General features: G+C 38.0%; 1 protein-coding gene and 1 non-coding gene across 4 annotated transcripts in view; both read left to right on the top strand.

The window, feature by feature from the left end:
* The window catches only part of MACROD2 (mono-ADP ribosylhydrolase 2), an 892,353-nt gene that overhangs the window by 402,450 nt on the left and 473,490 nt on the right, over nt 1–16,413 (top strand). The gene's annotated exons all lie outside the window — the stretch shown is intronic.
* Nucleotides 3,979–4,168, top strand: LOC129205454 (U2 spliceosomal RNA). Its single transcript, XR_008576742.1, has one exon. It is a non-coding gene; the product is annotated as a U2 spliceosomal RNA (small nuclear RNA).

Genomic DNA, 16,413 nt, shown 5'->3' with positions numbered 1-16,413 from the left:
ATTTTGAGGTTAGCACAGGTCTGTTTGCTTAAAAGAGGTTCTGATCAAGATGAATTATGAAAATGTCAATAAATACCACATTTTAAAAGGTAATAAACTGCCTATTAATGTCGAAGGCAGAGCTCCAGGCAAACATTAGCAGCAGCCTGAACCACCTACCTTTACGTACCTTCTCCCTCCATAGCACTCGGCATGAGGAGCCGAAGCAGCCCCAAACCCCCGAAGGGAGTTCTTAAAGGCCCAAATAGTTGAAAGTGCTTCACGGACACCGCGTTGCGGGTATTGTTCCTTTGCGTGTGGGTTTCAGTCATAACTAGCCATGCAGGTCCCTTATGCGCATGTGACATCAATCCATTTCTCGGCTAAAAATACCTGGTACATTGCAGATTAGTATGGTGCAATTAATCATATGTCTGGGCACCGCGATGCCAAGTTTTGTTTTATTTTGTTTTGAAATGGCTGTGTATGGAAAATTGGAAAAAAAAAATAGTGAAATGCAACGTTTAGCATAGGTCTTTTCTTTTGCAATTCTTTGTAAAAATGTACCAAAGATTTCTTCTAAAGACTTGAGTTTAAAATAAATAATCTTTTCATATATCAAGTCAAGGTTTAATTGCTTGCCCACCCAGTCAGGGGTTCCCCGCTACTTGCCAAGTTCCAATCTGTACGCTATCGTAACACCAATTTAGAGATTACCAACTCAAATGACCCATTTGGGGAACGCTCGTATCCATAGGTCTCCCCCTTCCCCTTTGCTGGACTTGAAGTCTGATTAGTGTTTAGACGTTGCTTTGAGATAATGATAATGTGCCTTTTAATTAGCATCAATATTTCTAATCTTTTGGGAAATAATAATGTGCTTCTTTTTTACTCCTTGACTGTTGACAGATGGCCACTTATTAAGCATCGTTAAATTCTGATATCAATCATTTTTGTGCTTCTTAAAATATGTTCGTCATTGCAATGAAATGATACATACAGGAGGAGGGTTTTTCACACCGGGTTGTGTAGACGTTGATGCAGTGCTGCAGCAGCGTTTGGTGGAGGCCTTGTTTTTGAAGACGTTACAATCTCCGAGGCCTTGCTAACTTGTCGTTTCAGTGTGTATGCACGTGGTAAAAGGGGCTCTTGTATGGAAGTAGCCCGAATGCTTATGAGACAAAGCCGCTATTTAAACATTTAGAAACTTGAACTTTTGAGAAACCTGTGCTTATATGCAGAAAACATTTCATGCATTTACACAGGAATTCATATTGTATGTGTTTTTGTGAATGCCGTGAAACAGTGAAGACAAATTCCTGTACGTTATTTGCAGCAATGCTTTATTTGACTTGATGCATTCTTGGCTAGAACCTCTAATTTGTTATTTGTGAAACTTTGTTTAATGGGTACAATTATGATCTGCATTGTGTCCTTGCTCATCTTAATAGCAGTATTAATTTGCAGGAAGGGACAAAAATTATCTTGCGGAGTTATCAAGCGGTGTTTAGGCTTTCCGAATGCTAATTAATTCAGAGCTCAAATGCTGTACCTGCTGTTTCAAAGGCTGGCAGCTTGTATTCATCACCTGAGTGACAGCTGTTCCTAGCCTTTTTTTACTCTTAAAAAGAGTGGGGAAGATTAACTCCGTCCATGCTAATGCCTGCCATTATGTTCAAAATTCAAATTTGCAAAATTTTGTCTTTAACAGATTTGCTGATTTTGACAGCATATTAAAGAAAGGATTGGCGATAGTATATTGTTAAGAGACATTGTTAAACATTTCTGCAATATTGTGTTAGTTTTTTTGGGCAGAAGAAAAAAAAGTCTCTGACATTTGATGTCGGAACCAGATCCTCCATGTAAGCTATAAGAGAAAGAATTAAAATACTGCTAAGTCAGATTTGAACATTTATAGTGAATGTGGAATCTGAAGAATTTTTCTCTTGGAGTCAAATCCTTTTTTAATATTTACTGTCAAGGAAAATATTTATTAGTTGCAATTCAATTGAATGTTCACCTAAGCCATTTAAATGTCACACAAAATAGTAAAGAACAGTTTTATATTTTATACGCTGCATTCAAAGATCATCGGGTTGTTATTTGTTAAACTAAACTCCACCGCACTAGGAAGAAATGGTAGTCTTTGGTAATAAAAAGGGGGCTTAAAGGCATGCAGGTAATTTAATTTAATTTAATCTGAGAATGAGTATCATCTGGTATAATGCAGATGTTCATAGGCAGGTTTGAGAGGATTACGCAGTTTGCCTGAATGATCGAGGAAGTGAGATGCTAATATTGGATTACAGTCCTTCTTTTTCACAGAGAAACAGATAGCTAAAATACATGTTAACTCCATTCTCTCCTGCCCCCAGTCAAAACATTTTAATTGTACTACCTTTTCTTTTTGAAGGAAATGTGAGACAAAGCAACAGTTGCCTCACATCAAAGGGTATTGCTGAACTACTGATACCAAACAAAAGTCCACAAAAGCTTCCAGTTACTATTTTAGGATAAATTCAAGGGGTTTTTTTTCCTTCTACTTTAAAGGCCTATAAAGTTTGGTATGTGTTTTGCTATATAAGTATTTCAGAAATACAGATGTACAGTAGATATGTCATAATAATTATAAAATTTTCCTTCTCATTTTGGAGACCCTGTATCTTTAGGGAAACTCAGGGTGGACTTGACTGATGCCTCTGGGCTTTGATTCTGCTCACAGTGGTTTTTATGCATTCTGATCCAGTAAATCTCATTAGACACACGTTTAACTTCCAGTATTCACCGAAAGTTCTGTTGACTTCAGTAGCAAATTAAGCACATGCTTAAATGTTGTTCAGAGCCTTAGGAAAGGCAATTAAACTAAAGAACAAAGCTATGCTATTCAAATATTTTAACTCATTAAAATCCAGTAGATTTACAGATACTGATTCACTAAATACTCTGTATTGAAAGTAAAACAATTACGTTATAGTTGCCCGGCTCTCTTGCGCAGCTTGGAACACCAGCATCGGTATATTAGCTGGGTGTTTCTGCTGTGACAATACGTTTCCTTTTACTTTTGAGCTACCATTCTATTCTTATAAATTATTAGTGATTATAATGAGTGATTGAAAATATAGTGGGAAACAAAAAGGTTTCCAAGCTTGTTTACAAAGTGTTCTTGATAATGAAAATAATTTTTAAGAAATTGTTGTCTTGTTCCAAGTTACTCAAACGTCTTTTGTTATTACACATTAACTTCAAAAGACATTTTTAGTTTCCACGCACAGGGATGATTTTTTGAGGCTTTAGCATTATTGTCGTAGTGTTCTTTGTGTGTGGACATTTTCTGTGTTAATTTATTGTGGAGTTAGATACAGAGTAATTAAAAACCAGGCTTTGGCAAGACTGAGATGTAGTCTTTGAATTAGCGTGTAAGATCCTCTAATGAGTCCAGCAAGCATTAAGAAAATGCACTGCAGTATGTAGTTCTGTCCTTAGTATGTTATTTATTAAAAAGTTCCTCAATTTTTTAGAATTTTGTGAAATAGTTTCTGTAGAGGAGATGTGTTGCTCTCTTAATCCATGGGGAGAAGGTTCTAAAATAACTCCATAATGATTCAGAAACCAGAAGATTGTTTAAGTGTTTGGGGCAGGGGGTGGGGGTGCAGCAGGAAGTTAGAGGGAAGTTTGTTGGGTGTTTTTTTTCTTTTTATTTCATTTACCATAGAGGAAATATTCAGACCAAGACTGGAATATTTTGGGAGGCCGGACATGTCACCGTTAGCTTTCCCAAGGTCCTGTCCTGGAATGGTTACTGTGTGTGCAAAATCATGAGCTCATTGAAATCCTGGAGAGAGTTATTTGGGGTCTGTAGTCTGTCTGCAACTTCTTGAAATAAATCTGAGTGATAAAGCTACATAATTGTTGCTACTGCAGCATTAAAATCTTACGATGATTCAGTCTCAGTGTGTTCACTGAGTTAGACCAAGAAACCATCGAGTCTGCTGACTCATGTTTGCTTCTTGACCTTTTGGCAAAGATCAAGTGTAGCATATGTTTTTATCAGTTTAATATCTGTTATGTCCTCAACTTGAGGATTTTACATTAAATGAGTTTGGGGACTGGGAAATGTACTAGGAGCTTACGCCATCCTCTCCGTGCATGAAGCTGGCTATTGCTGTGTTTCTAGAATGGTGTGAAAAGAAAAAGAAGGAAAAAAAAAAAAAAAGCAACACATCCCCTAATGACTAGAAATGAGCGCGGGACCAGAGCAAGCATAGATTATGCTTTTCTAAAGTGTTCTCTTAATCTCCACCTATTTTCAGCTCAGGGGTTTTCCTGAGCCTCAATAAAACCCCTGTAAAAAAAAAAAACCCCACACTTCTGATTGCATTTTAATCTTGTTTTCACTGTCTGCTCAATCCATATTAATATCTGTTTTGTAATGTCCAGTATTGTAATATCAGATTATCACTTTCAGGATTGGGTATTACTTTGTACTTACCGGATACAGTGAGCCTACACTCAGTCTTACCCTTGCTGAAGAAGCAAGTTATTGCATCACTGTTGCTGTTGATTTTCACCGATCAGTCTTACAGGTGCTGTTTTTCTGAAAAATGAGATAAAAGAGCAATCAGAAATAGCCACAACATCCAAAAGAGAAAAACCATGCTGCATCATGGTGAAATGGTACATACAGGATTTGGTTTGGTTTGATTAAAGACGACTGGAAAGAAATAGATTGAGAAAACACTGCTGTCACTAGTGTTTAAAATGTATTCAGAAATAGGCCAAAAACTACGGAGAGCTGGTGTTCACTCAAACATTTTAGATTGATTAAATACCAACTTATGCCATTTTATAAACTGGAGGTCCAGAACCGTTCATACATGTGGCAATCAGTGGGTGGCTAACAAAAGCTGGTTTTGTTTGGCCTGTGACATAGTTCCTGCTGAGGTCTATGTAATGCAGCAGGTGATGACAAGCATGGTTTATGACGTCTTTTGAAACAGAATCAAGCCACTAAATGCCAAGTTGATGTGACAGGGTGAAAACTGGAAGTTGTATTAGAAGCCAAATGAATACAGTTCAGAGGGAGGGTGATCAGAATCATTTCTAGATGACATAAGAATTTGACCCTTCAAGGATTTCTTACTAAGTATGTGAGGTAATACAGAAAGGAGGAACCTGTGTCATTGTAAATTAGTGTCCTTGAGTTAAGTCTCATTACCGAGACACCTTCAGTTTTTTAAATTATTTGACCTGCCATGGTTAATAAAAAGAAAGTTAATTTGGTGTGACATTTTTGGTCTTAGCTTGCTGCGCCACCAAATTAATTGCAATAAAATAAAATAATAGTTTCAAAAAAAACCCCCAAACTTCCTGTTCCTTGCATTTTGAATCAGTTGATGATTTCTTAGTCATTATTTATGGCCTCAGTATTTAAATTGGGACAAGTTAAAGCTGATGATTGGGTGGGGGGAATTAAGTGTTTGTTAATTGTAACTATTTTAATGTTGCTATTTAATGGAAAATACACTATTTTAATTCTTTCAAATTTCTGTTTAGAACCAAAAAACAGTGTGTACAAGATAGAAATCCACTGCAGCAAAATACCATCTTATTACTATGCGTGCTACGATGCTTACAGGTTATTGTCAATATACAGTGTCTACTGGCAAGGAAGCTTTTGTTTGTCATGGGAACAAAATGATTGCTCCTCATTTTTCTTCACTGCTGAGTTCTTTAAGCGAAAAGCATTTTGATCCTGGAATAAATATTGATTCTCTCTTTTCTCTCTCTGAGAAAATTAATTTAGTGTGAGTTATATTCACCCAGGTGAAGTAAGGGCAGCTCAGGACCCCACAGGCTACTGAAACCTGTGTCACAGGCCAGCATTCAAGAAGTGTCTTCATTACCCTTAGGTCAGCACATAGATGCTAGTTCTTTTGAAGAGTGTCTCTTGGGGCAGAGCAAGGGAGGATTTGTGGGCCACTTGTCTATATCAATAGGACTGCAGGCTTGCTTTTTTTCGAGCCAAAAAGTAGAAGAATCTATCTGCCTTCATTCCTGTCCACCTCCCCTCCTTCGGAGTGGTTCTGTAGCCCAAACGCAGGCGGTCTAGGTGAAACCAAGGGCACTAATGCATTCTGCCTTCCAGAGACAGCCTTTGGACAAGCATAAAGATCTGCCTTTGCCGTGCTGATTTTTATCGCACAGAAGTCCTTTTCACAGTGCATTGGGGGAAAAGTAGAGAAGTTGGCAATAACCAAGTCTTCCCTTTGTAAATAAGCTGCAAACATGGAAGAGAGAATGCAGAGTGTTGAGATAATGCATGGGAATACGTTTACAAAACTCAGAGAGCCACTCTTCAGCTGACGGAGGACATGCTTGTCCTTGGAGAGGGGCTCATTGGCGTATTCTTGATACACAAATTGAAAGAATAGACAAGAGCAATGGGAAGAGTTGGACAGATTCCTTTAAAGAATTGCACACTTCCACTTCCTTCTCTTTGCAGCTCTCTTAAGACGATGTGAAAAACATCTGAACCTTTGCAGATGACTACGTGTGCCTGTTGCTATCATAGTGTCTGTAGTACCCGTGTCCATGTGCATCCCTGTCAGATTCAAAGCATAAGCCTGTCTTACTGTAGAAATTATGTCATGCAAGTGTGAAATTTCTGCCGTCCCAACTTAAAACTAACTTTCATTAGTCAAATAACGATTAGACCAGATTGCTGGGTTCCCTTTAGAGAGTGATACCTATGGTGTCTTGATTTCGCCATTATAAAAGCAACAATTAGCATTCTAAGAAACTAGTTTAGCGGATTTTATTGCAACGTGATAAGCTTTGGTATTTGTGAAGTCTCTGTAAGCTTCTGACATGCTGAAGCCCCAGATATTATTGTGAAACTTGTTTCGATGTTTTTTGTGGGCATTTCCTTAATAAAATGTTTTGAATAAAGAAAAATGATAAGGATTGTACATTTCTAGCACAACGTTAACTGTACATCTCCAGCACGATGTTATCATGCTTTTGTGCCAGTCAGCACTATTGAATTAATCTTGAATTCCTGTTTCATTCTTTATTTTTGACTCCTCATATTCTTTTTTAAAATAACCTCCACCACAATAAAAAACAAACAAAAATGAGCTGACATATAAATATAACTCACTCACTACTTCTGTGCCTCAGAGCATAATCCTGCCATTGACTTTCTGAAAACAATTAGGATTGTTTGAGAAGGTTTTGGACTCAAATAGGGGCTTTCATATGGTCTGTATTATCTCTCCTCAAGGGAATGCATTTTGTTAAAGTGACGATTTATGACATTCAGTACTAATGTCAAACTTTGTTCTGCTGTATGAAGTAACATAATTAAAACACCCAAACAGGAGGACACAAACAGTGGAACGTTGTTGAATTTGTAGATATTTCCACAAAGGTGATTTAAAATTTGACGGAACAGTGATGTGAGTGTTTGAGGCATGTCCATGTGAGATGTAAGAAAAACAAGCCTTGAGCAACCTAGCTGTTTCCCTCAGAAACATTTTATCCAGAGAGGAAGATGCAATATTTATGTGTAATAGCAGCTGGGTATTTTTAGAATTATTTTAAATTCCTTTGTAGTAAGTCTCTGCATGATTAGAGAATAGATACAAATCAGATAAGGTAACAGTTTGTCCCATTTGTGTGAAGTGGTCTTCCAGGATAAAAATTACAATTTATTTCTTTCTAAATGCGGTATTCATTTGGGAGTAAATTAATTAAGGCTGAGCTGATAAGTATCTGCTGTTGTTCCACCGTCATGACGTGGCAAGACGCGAGGTATCTACATGCAAAACTCATTCGTACATCAAAAAAAGAAATAAAGTGCCTATTGTTTCTGGAGCTGTTACGTGATACTTTCAATAAATGACTTAATTCCACATTCAAAATACCCAAAGGTAGAACATTTTATTGTTGTTATTATTAACTTAGATTGCATTATGTAACAGCTCTTTCCTCATTTGAGAGCCTTTTCTCACGGTAGTGGAAGGTGGTCTCTGCGCACTGTGCCCTACCTGGTTCGCTACTTTATCCATGCTATGGCTTGAACAAATGAAGAGGACTGTAACATAAATCAAGCATCCTAAAATGACTCTCAGTTCGGGTTCCCTCAGTGATCTTCAGTGATGGGGAGGACAAATTTGGAGGGTTTATCAGTGCGATTGTGATATGAATTGCTTAGTTACTCTGTACATGCTGGAAAACTGGGTGGTTTCCTTGTTTCTCTTTGAGGGGAGATCAAAAATTCGTGCAGCAGAAATGTTAAGACTGTCAGTGTTTGGAACAGTTAAGACAACAAAGAACCGCACACGAGCTTTCCATTGAGTTGTAGATCACTGACTTGATGTCTACATGTGTTTAAACACAATTGCTTTCTATGCTTCTTCCAGTCATTTTCTGTTGAATTATTTTTCTGCCTTAAAATTAAGCTTATTGCAAAATGATTCCATATAACAACATTGAATGTAAAGATATGTGTTTCTACATGTGTTCTTTTGTATGAATTCTCTGCAATGCTATCTCAATGAGGTGGATGGAAAACCAAGTGCTAAATCTTACAAAAATGCTTTTGAATGCTATCTTCAAGCAGATATTATGAGGAATTAATATAGCCAGAGCTTAATTGTAAACTTTTCCCTTTCCTGACATTTACTTGTTTCTAGACAAATAGATGAATTGGAGCTAACGAGTTGTTCTGATCATTTATGATGTTAGTGAAAAACTAAGGCTCATATATTTTGACCCTATACCTCTGAATTAACTGTAAAAGACTGAAAGCCTAAAAGCTGATGTTTTGCAAAGACTTACAAACTACTCTAAAAGTTGCTTCATTCAGTAGGCTTCACCCTGGGGTAACAAACCACTGGTGAGCCATGGATGACTGCATGTGGAGGGAGTCTGTGAGGCAATCCATCATCCAGTGGACATTTGCTGGCACGTAGCACTGGAAGCTGAATATTTTGTAACGCTCTTTTTTTCATGCGAATCTTTACCTGTGGCTCTTACTGTGAGTGAAACTGAGCGGTAGCGTGTGATCCCAGCGAGTCCGTGTCACAGCAGGCTTTTTAGTTAGAGGGTTTCATAGCACTATGTTTGCCCTTCTTACTGTCTGCCCGATTGTCCAAATATCCACCATTAGCGTAAGAAAAGGAAATGTGAGCATGCGAAAGAGGGAAAGAGGATTTAACGGGGAGGTGCTAAATATAGAAAATAAAAAGGGAAACCTTAACCAGATTGAGGCTAAGAATGCTTACCTGTTCCAGTTTTAGTATCCCTATAGTTTTGTATGAAGAGCAACGTAAAGGACTATGGTGTTTGCAAGAATGAGGATTTGCACGTGCAACATGTTGTTGGATGCTAGAACTAGATTTTGGTTCTGAAGGTGGCTTCCAGTAGACAGTTTAGGAAGTATGATATTAAATATTTCTCTGGGGAGCAGTATTAGACTGCATGTAATTCAGCTAAGGTAGCACATTTAGTCCTTGAACCTTCATGTTTCTGTGATTTTAAAAATATTTTGCTGTATGTAGGGCTTTTTTAAAAAAGTGGATATCTAACCCAAAGGCCATGTACAAGTCTTCAAGTGTAATCTTTTCATTTTGCTTGACACTCTAGAAGAAGATAAGGAGGGAATGCTGTCAGAGAGTTTACACAGAGGATGGAGAGTGGTGGTGGTGGTGAAGGGGATAATGACTTCAGCTCTGATTTTCTTCCTCCCACTGCAACAAGGCATCTGTAGTCTTGGCTGGGTGCAACCAGCCTGCAGAAAGCTTTCGTTTTGCAGACCACCAGTAAGTCAGCAGATCATCTGGGAAATTAAAGAGACATCAGAGCCGGACTTGTGATGACCTGTTTTTAAAAAAAAAATAAAATTAGAAAGCGTGGACAGATGGTGAAGGGGAATGATGGGAAGAACCCAAGAAAGGACTTGGGTATACTTCCATCTGTGGTATTGTAAAGATAAATACTGCTGTGGTATCAGGTGCCACGAGCTGCCAGCCAGCCATAGCAACAGATCTTTGTCTTCCATTTCACATACACAGGGGAGAGCTCATTCAAAAATCAACTTGCAGCTGGCTGGCACTTCAGGGGGATCACTGACAGTAGTGAAGGAATAAGACTGGCTGGTTTTGGGCTGCGATTAGCGGAGGTCTTCTCTTATCATATAATAGCTTATTATACCATAGTATTCAGGCAAATGTGTATAGTGTAACAGTATGTCAGTTATTTTGTCTAGTAATCAGACTCTTCATTTTGTGCTGCAGAAACAAATGCCTTTTTCAATTACTTTAATATGCTACATTCTTTAAATTAGATGGTCTATAGGCAGCGTATAAACAGCACTCTCCAATATTATTTCAGAAAATGAATAGCACGTGTGATGCCCATGTTCATCTACAAGAGAAACTGCAGAGTGACATAGGCTCTTGTTATTTGCTTCCATATGAACAGCTCGGAGTAAGTGTCCGTTCTCAAGAAATACACATTTGCTGCATTTGGCTCGGGGAAGGCTGTGTGTCTATTTGACATGCTCTCAGTGGAGAATTGCTTATCCATGCCTGATCCTGACTGGTTTCACCTTCCAAAAGAAACTAGCATAGGTCAAAAGTTGGCAAGATGGATGGAAAAGTGTTTCCAGCTGATGGAAATGCTTTTGGTAACCAAGTTGGGGAATTTGAAATCTAATCTCTTCTCAACGGAAAAACAGCAAATAGTCCATGTTTCAACACGAACAACCTATTCCAGTATCTAAAGTGCTGACATACATGAGTTTTTCAAATAACAGAGACCGTGAATCAACTACTTTTGCATGAAAGGTACAAATACAAAATATCTTCTTTAATGGACGGTGGTATGCCAAAAGAACTGTCTTGTTTACTGGTTCACTGCAGTGCTAATGGCCACACCTGCCTGTGAATGTCTCCAGACTCCCCTTTAGTCTTCCAGTTCTTAAGTTCAATGATTTTTGGGATTCCTAATTTCTCATTTCTTTCTAAGTTCTTAACGTCTTCCCTTCTGTAGTTGAATCTTTCTCTCCCTTATTTGAATATTCATTGGTTCCCTTTTTTCCTTTTTTCTCATCTCAGCTTCTTTTTCCTGTTTACTTTTTTCACTCTTGCCGGTTTGCCTTGTTTATGTTCTTCCATATGCCGTTTCTTCACAAGTAGTTCCCATATTGTCCAACACTTTGAGGGAAACACGCGTTCTCAGTTGTTACCTGTTCCTCTGCGTGGAAGAGTGTGTGCTGTGAGCTTAGGAGGAGAAGAGCTTTGCCTTGTTGGACAAAGATTATTTTATTCCTCCTTGATTTTCTTAGCTGCTTTTCTTTGCCCTCCATTCACTCTGTCTGTCTCTGACTGTAATCAGAGCGTAAGGCAAAGTGAGGGCCAAGTGTTTGTTAGGTTTCCTGTTGAAATACAGAATAATGATGAGGATGTGAGTCAGAGACCGAGTAGCACTGGGCACAATAACATAGAAGTAATTTACATCTATTTCTTTATTATAATTTCCCTTTTTATTCCATTGTTTGTCCTTCTTTTTTTTCTCTTTGTACCTCTCCTAGCTCCTTTATACAACTAATTGATGTATTATAGGAGGTCTTTAATCAGACATGGTTACCTTCTTATTTGCCTGGAACAGGGAGCTCCTTAGGTATAGGAATTGTACCAGGAGTGCCAAACCGCCCTTCGTGGCTTTGCAGGGCTAATGAAACCTCTTGTTACACCCATACCCACCTTTGCACATCACAGATTTCTTAGTCAAACTGGTGTGTGCAAATTTCTAGTGTAAACTCAGAACTAAGCAATGCAAGGAGCCCTTACCAAATTGTTTTGGTAAAATCTTTAAAAACAGTTTCAACATTTGATTTCGCCTGACAAGGGCAATCAGCAAAGACAGCTTTCTTTAGTGCAGAAGCAATCTCGTTTGACTGTCTTGAGCAAATTCTCCCACTACTGACTGACTACTGAGATTAAGTGGAATTTCTAACAAATCCTGTTACAACGGGTCAAGCGCTGTCTCTCTAGTTGTACTTCTTTGCTGCAGGCCTCAGTAGAAGTTTATTTTAACGCAGCCATTTTATGGTGCTTGGAATATCTTTATACTCTGCCTTGCTGCTGCTATGGATAATGGATGACCACTTGGTTAATGTTTGATGGCAGTTACAATGCACATCGCCCAAAGTTAAGTGTCCTTATGTCTTTATACAAGAACTGACCTTCAGGGACAGTAAACATATTGTTTGGCAACAAGTTAATTACAGACTTTATCTTCCAAAAACATTCATGTCACGGGTGGGATAATTAAGATGTCCTTGCAAGTGAAAAAAGTTCTTGAGTTATAGTAATGTTCCGAAGTAGGTGTTAGAAACCGAGGTCACAACAATATTACAAGAGCTGTGTACTCATGTTATTTTGACTAAATAATTCTCTTCTTCGAGCTATAAAAATGAAAGATGGACTTAACTGATATGTATGGCAATATGTTCTGTAAATCTGTGAAAAAACCAAAGGGATTTGGGTTGTGCAGGGGTATGATGGGCAAGCAGAACTGATTGTGTTTGATTTACTGAGGGATTGATTGCTAGGGTTTGTTTTGTTTTTCTCCCCTTTCCTCCTTCTAAGGCCTGTATCCTTTGTTAAATGGTTAGGATCATGTCGGCCCTTTCTAATTTTATGATGTGAACTTCATGGTGATAAATAGCTAATTATTTGCAATTGAATTAGGCTATGAATTTAAATATGACAGAAACAGATGTACCGGTGATTACCTTCAATGCGTTGCTCGGGGGATCTAAGTTTAACATAGTATAAATACCTTCCAGAAATGTTACTTCTGAAATGGAGCAGTGCAACTATTGAAGAATATCGTAGAGATGTTAATGAGTTCTGTGGTACATGAATATCCTCCAGACTGATGTATCTCAGAAATTACATGTCTTCTGTTTTGTTCTTTTCCTGGAAGAATTCGAGGAGTGTCTACTGGTGAGATCTGAAGTTCCAGTTCTGGAGTGTTGAATCTCTAAGCTGGAAGCGTGTCATTTGGGGGAAGTTATGAAGTATTTTTTTCACAATGTACATGCAAAATAGGACACTGAGCATTTTCTAAAGATGGAGCCCCTAGAGGGGCACACTGCAGTGCTTTTTTGTGGGTGCCACTTAAATGCAAGTCTTTGTTGGCTGGCTGAATTACAGCATGATGTGCAGCAGGTTAAGTACCCCAGCATGCCTTTGTATGAACACGAAACTAAGAACGAATACACACACTGATGTAATTTAAAGATTTGAATCGTAATATCTGAAAAGAGCATGGACACTGCACATGTTCTCTTTCTCAAAACTTGATTCAGGAGATCGATAGGTCTACTAATCAGATAATTCTAAGCTACTGTTTTGAGTTTCAGTTTTTCTATTTGGAGACTTACGTTCGAGCAGAAATAAGTCATTCCTTTTTTAATGGGCAGTACAATTTTGGACAATCAAATAACTTTAGAATGAGTTTTATTTTCTTCAGTAGAAGTCATTTAAAATTAGCAAAGCATTCCCCAAGCGTAGCCGTGGTGCATGGCAGCTGATGTCATACGTTGCACAAAAGTAGCAGGAGTATGAATGAGTGAAACATACACTTGAGACCTCTTTCCATGTATCTGTTTGTGGTTAAAGTGATACTATTTAAGCATCCCAACATTAGAGAATAGTAGAAAAATAGGATCTAAGCACAAAGACTTAGATTGACGGAACTACGTCATTCATGTCTAATGCAGCACTGTTAACACTATTAAATCCCTGTATCTTTGCACTTATGAAAATGGTGTCCACAGATATAATTGGGCATGCTGTGCTCAAGAAAAGTCAGATAATCTCTTCCAATTTTCCTCATTATTAAATAGCACTGGAATGTGATTTTTACTGTGCAAATCAATTCAGGGGTTCCATATTTTGAAATTAATCTCCAGCCCTAACCCAAAAGCCAGTTCATATTTGTTTTACCTTCTGCAGTACATGAGAGTTGAGTAAGTCAGGATGTGGTATATCTTAAAATGAAGTTATCAATGGCCATTGCATGCACCATGTAACGTTTTTATTTTCATGTAAACTAGATAGTTTCTGGTGAGCCAGCTTTTCAGTTTTGCATGTTTTTACTTTTTAAATATGCGGTTTCCTCTTTGATTTCTTTTTTTTTGGAAACTTCATAGATTGTTTTCAAGTTGTTTCTGTTGTTTACCAGGTTTATTTGTGTATTCTGCTCAATGTAATATGGCTCTGCTGAATTTCATCTGAGGTGATTTTTTCTGCATAACTGTGTGCAAATAAGTGTTCTGATAATCCCTTTCTTTTTACATCAACCGGTTTAATACTTGCTTCTGTCACTGTTACATGGAGATGAGAGACTTGACCTATTTTTTAAAATGAGCTTTTTAGCTTTGTTAGCTACAGGAACACAGAAGTTTAGAATTTTTAGAATTTATTTTTTCATTAGACAGTTGCCATTAGGATCTGCTGGGGCACACGTGGATGATATTTTCCTTTTAATTGTTACCTTTTGCAATGGAACTTAGTGGAATTTTCTTTTCTTGTAACCCCTATGTGCTTCCTAACCTTGTTAGTGCTCTTCAGCGTTTGACTTTGACCTGATGGATAGGCTTCAGCTTTGTTGCATAAAAATTGCTTGGGTACTGCTAGAATTTACAGATTATTCCATTTCATGTGCGTTCAAGCAATAGGCATGAAAGTTGATTCATGTACGATTACAGTTATTTCTAATGTGACATTTACCCCAGAACTATATTAAGTTGTTAGCCCTGGAAAAAAAAGAAGCGTTTTGCTAATGCTATTCTGTATTCAGTGGCCTTGATGGTACTTGTTGCAGATGTTTCAGATTACTGTCAAAACTTCATTACCAGTGATAATATACTAATGCAGTAAGTTGACATAGGGGTTGACTGAATGACTATTGCAATATATAATTAGGTTGGTGTAATATGATACATTTCCACTGATCCTGCACAGCCTTTAAATGAAATCTGTTTGAGACTGAATTCCCTTGCTGCATTGTTACCATTCCCAGAGTGACTGGTGCCATTTTTTGTAGGATTCTTGCGGGAGGGTGTGCACACGTTAAAGAAACTCCACGTTACACAGCTGCAAATATGTTTTCTTTCACAATTTCTTTTAATATTGATATCACTGGAAATAATAATAATACCATTATAGAGTTAGCAGAACAGGTATCTCTGTCTCAGTCTAATAAATGAGATCAAAATATATTGTCTTTATATTATATATAATCCCTATGCTATATGTTACTAGTATGTACAAGGATTAAGTCATTTGAGAGCTATTGCAGTTTCTAACCTGTATAAACAAAAAATTGTTTGCAGAGATGTTTGTCTGCAAAGTGAAAAACCGAACTTTTAATGGAATCCTTCCAATAGCTGTCAGTTTCTTCCTCAGAGTTTGATAATTGAAAGGTTTGTTATTTTTTTAGAAAAGGAAGATGGTTTCAATTATCCAAAGCTAGTGGAATGTTTAACTACCCTTCTGCTATCAGTGGACTTGTTTACATTGGGATTTTGACTAAATTGAGATTGCACATATCCAGATGTTATCTGCCCGGGTGACTTTTTCATTTACTTTGGCAAAGGAATTGATGGCATATTGCTACCATCTCTGTGTCGGTTTTCATGTTATATATTGCAGGCGACATTTAGACTTTTCTTTTATAAACTTCTTCCACTAAATTGTGAACTCCTAAACTTTTGCTCTTCTTTTCTAAGGGTGATTCCTCATTTTACGGTAGGCTCATCCGCATAAAGATTATAGGATACAGAAAGTTGTATGTTGTATCCTCTGCATGACCATACGCACAGCTGAACAAATGCTAAGTTCTGCTTTTCAGTTGCTATAGTTCCTTTCTTTTGGTCTTTTACACATGGGGAATGTCATTGCTGTAAGTGTAGACTGCAGCCTTGCATTTTGCCTCATGTGGAAAGCCTGGCGTTATTAGGCTGCCCAAGGGGCAGCATGGGAACCATACCAAAACCAAGAGATGGGATCTTGATCCTACTGCAAGTTTTCTCATTGGTCAGCATGAAAAAAGCCAAAGTCCCACACAAACAAACCCCAAATCAAAAAAAACCCCCACCCTTTTCTTGTTCCTGATTTTTATCTCTGCTTCGCTGTGCTAAGGGGCAGAGATGTATCTCAAATGCATCCACTCTGTCACGTCCTTCAGCGAGATAGGAAAGGCAACGCTCTCCACCAAGAACTGCTTTCTTCCCAGCGTCCGGTGACCTATTGCACCAGTGGTTTGCGCAGAAGAGCAAAGGCTCCTCGTACAAGTAGCTTACAGCAGGATAACCTTCCACAGGGTATCAGCGGGGAATTGTAGAAAACATTAGCC

Source organism: Grus americana, chromosome 3 (genome assembly GCF_028858705.1).
Source record: "Grus americana isolate bGruAme1 chromosome 3, bGruAme1.mat, whole genome shotgun sequence".
NCBI lineage: Eukaryota > Metazoa > Chordata > Aves > Gruiformes > Gruidae > Grus > Grus americana.
The sequence above is the reverse complement of the archived record's forward strand: the minus strand, read 5'-3'. Positions and strand labels throughout refer to the sequence as shown.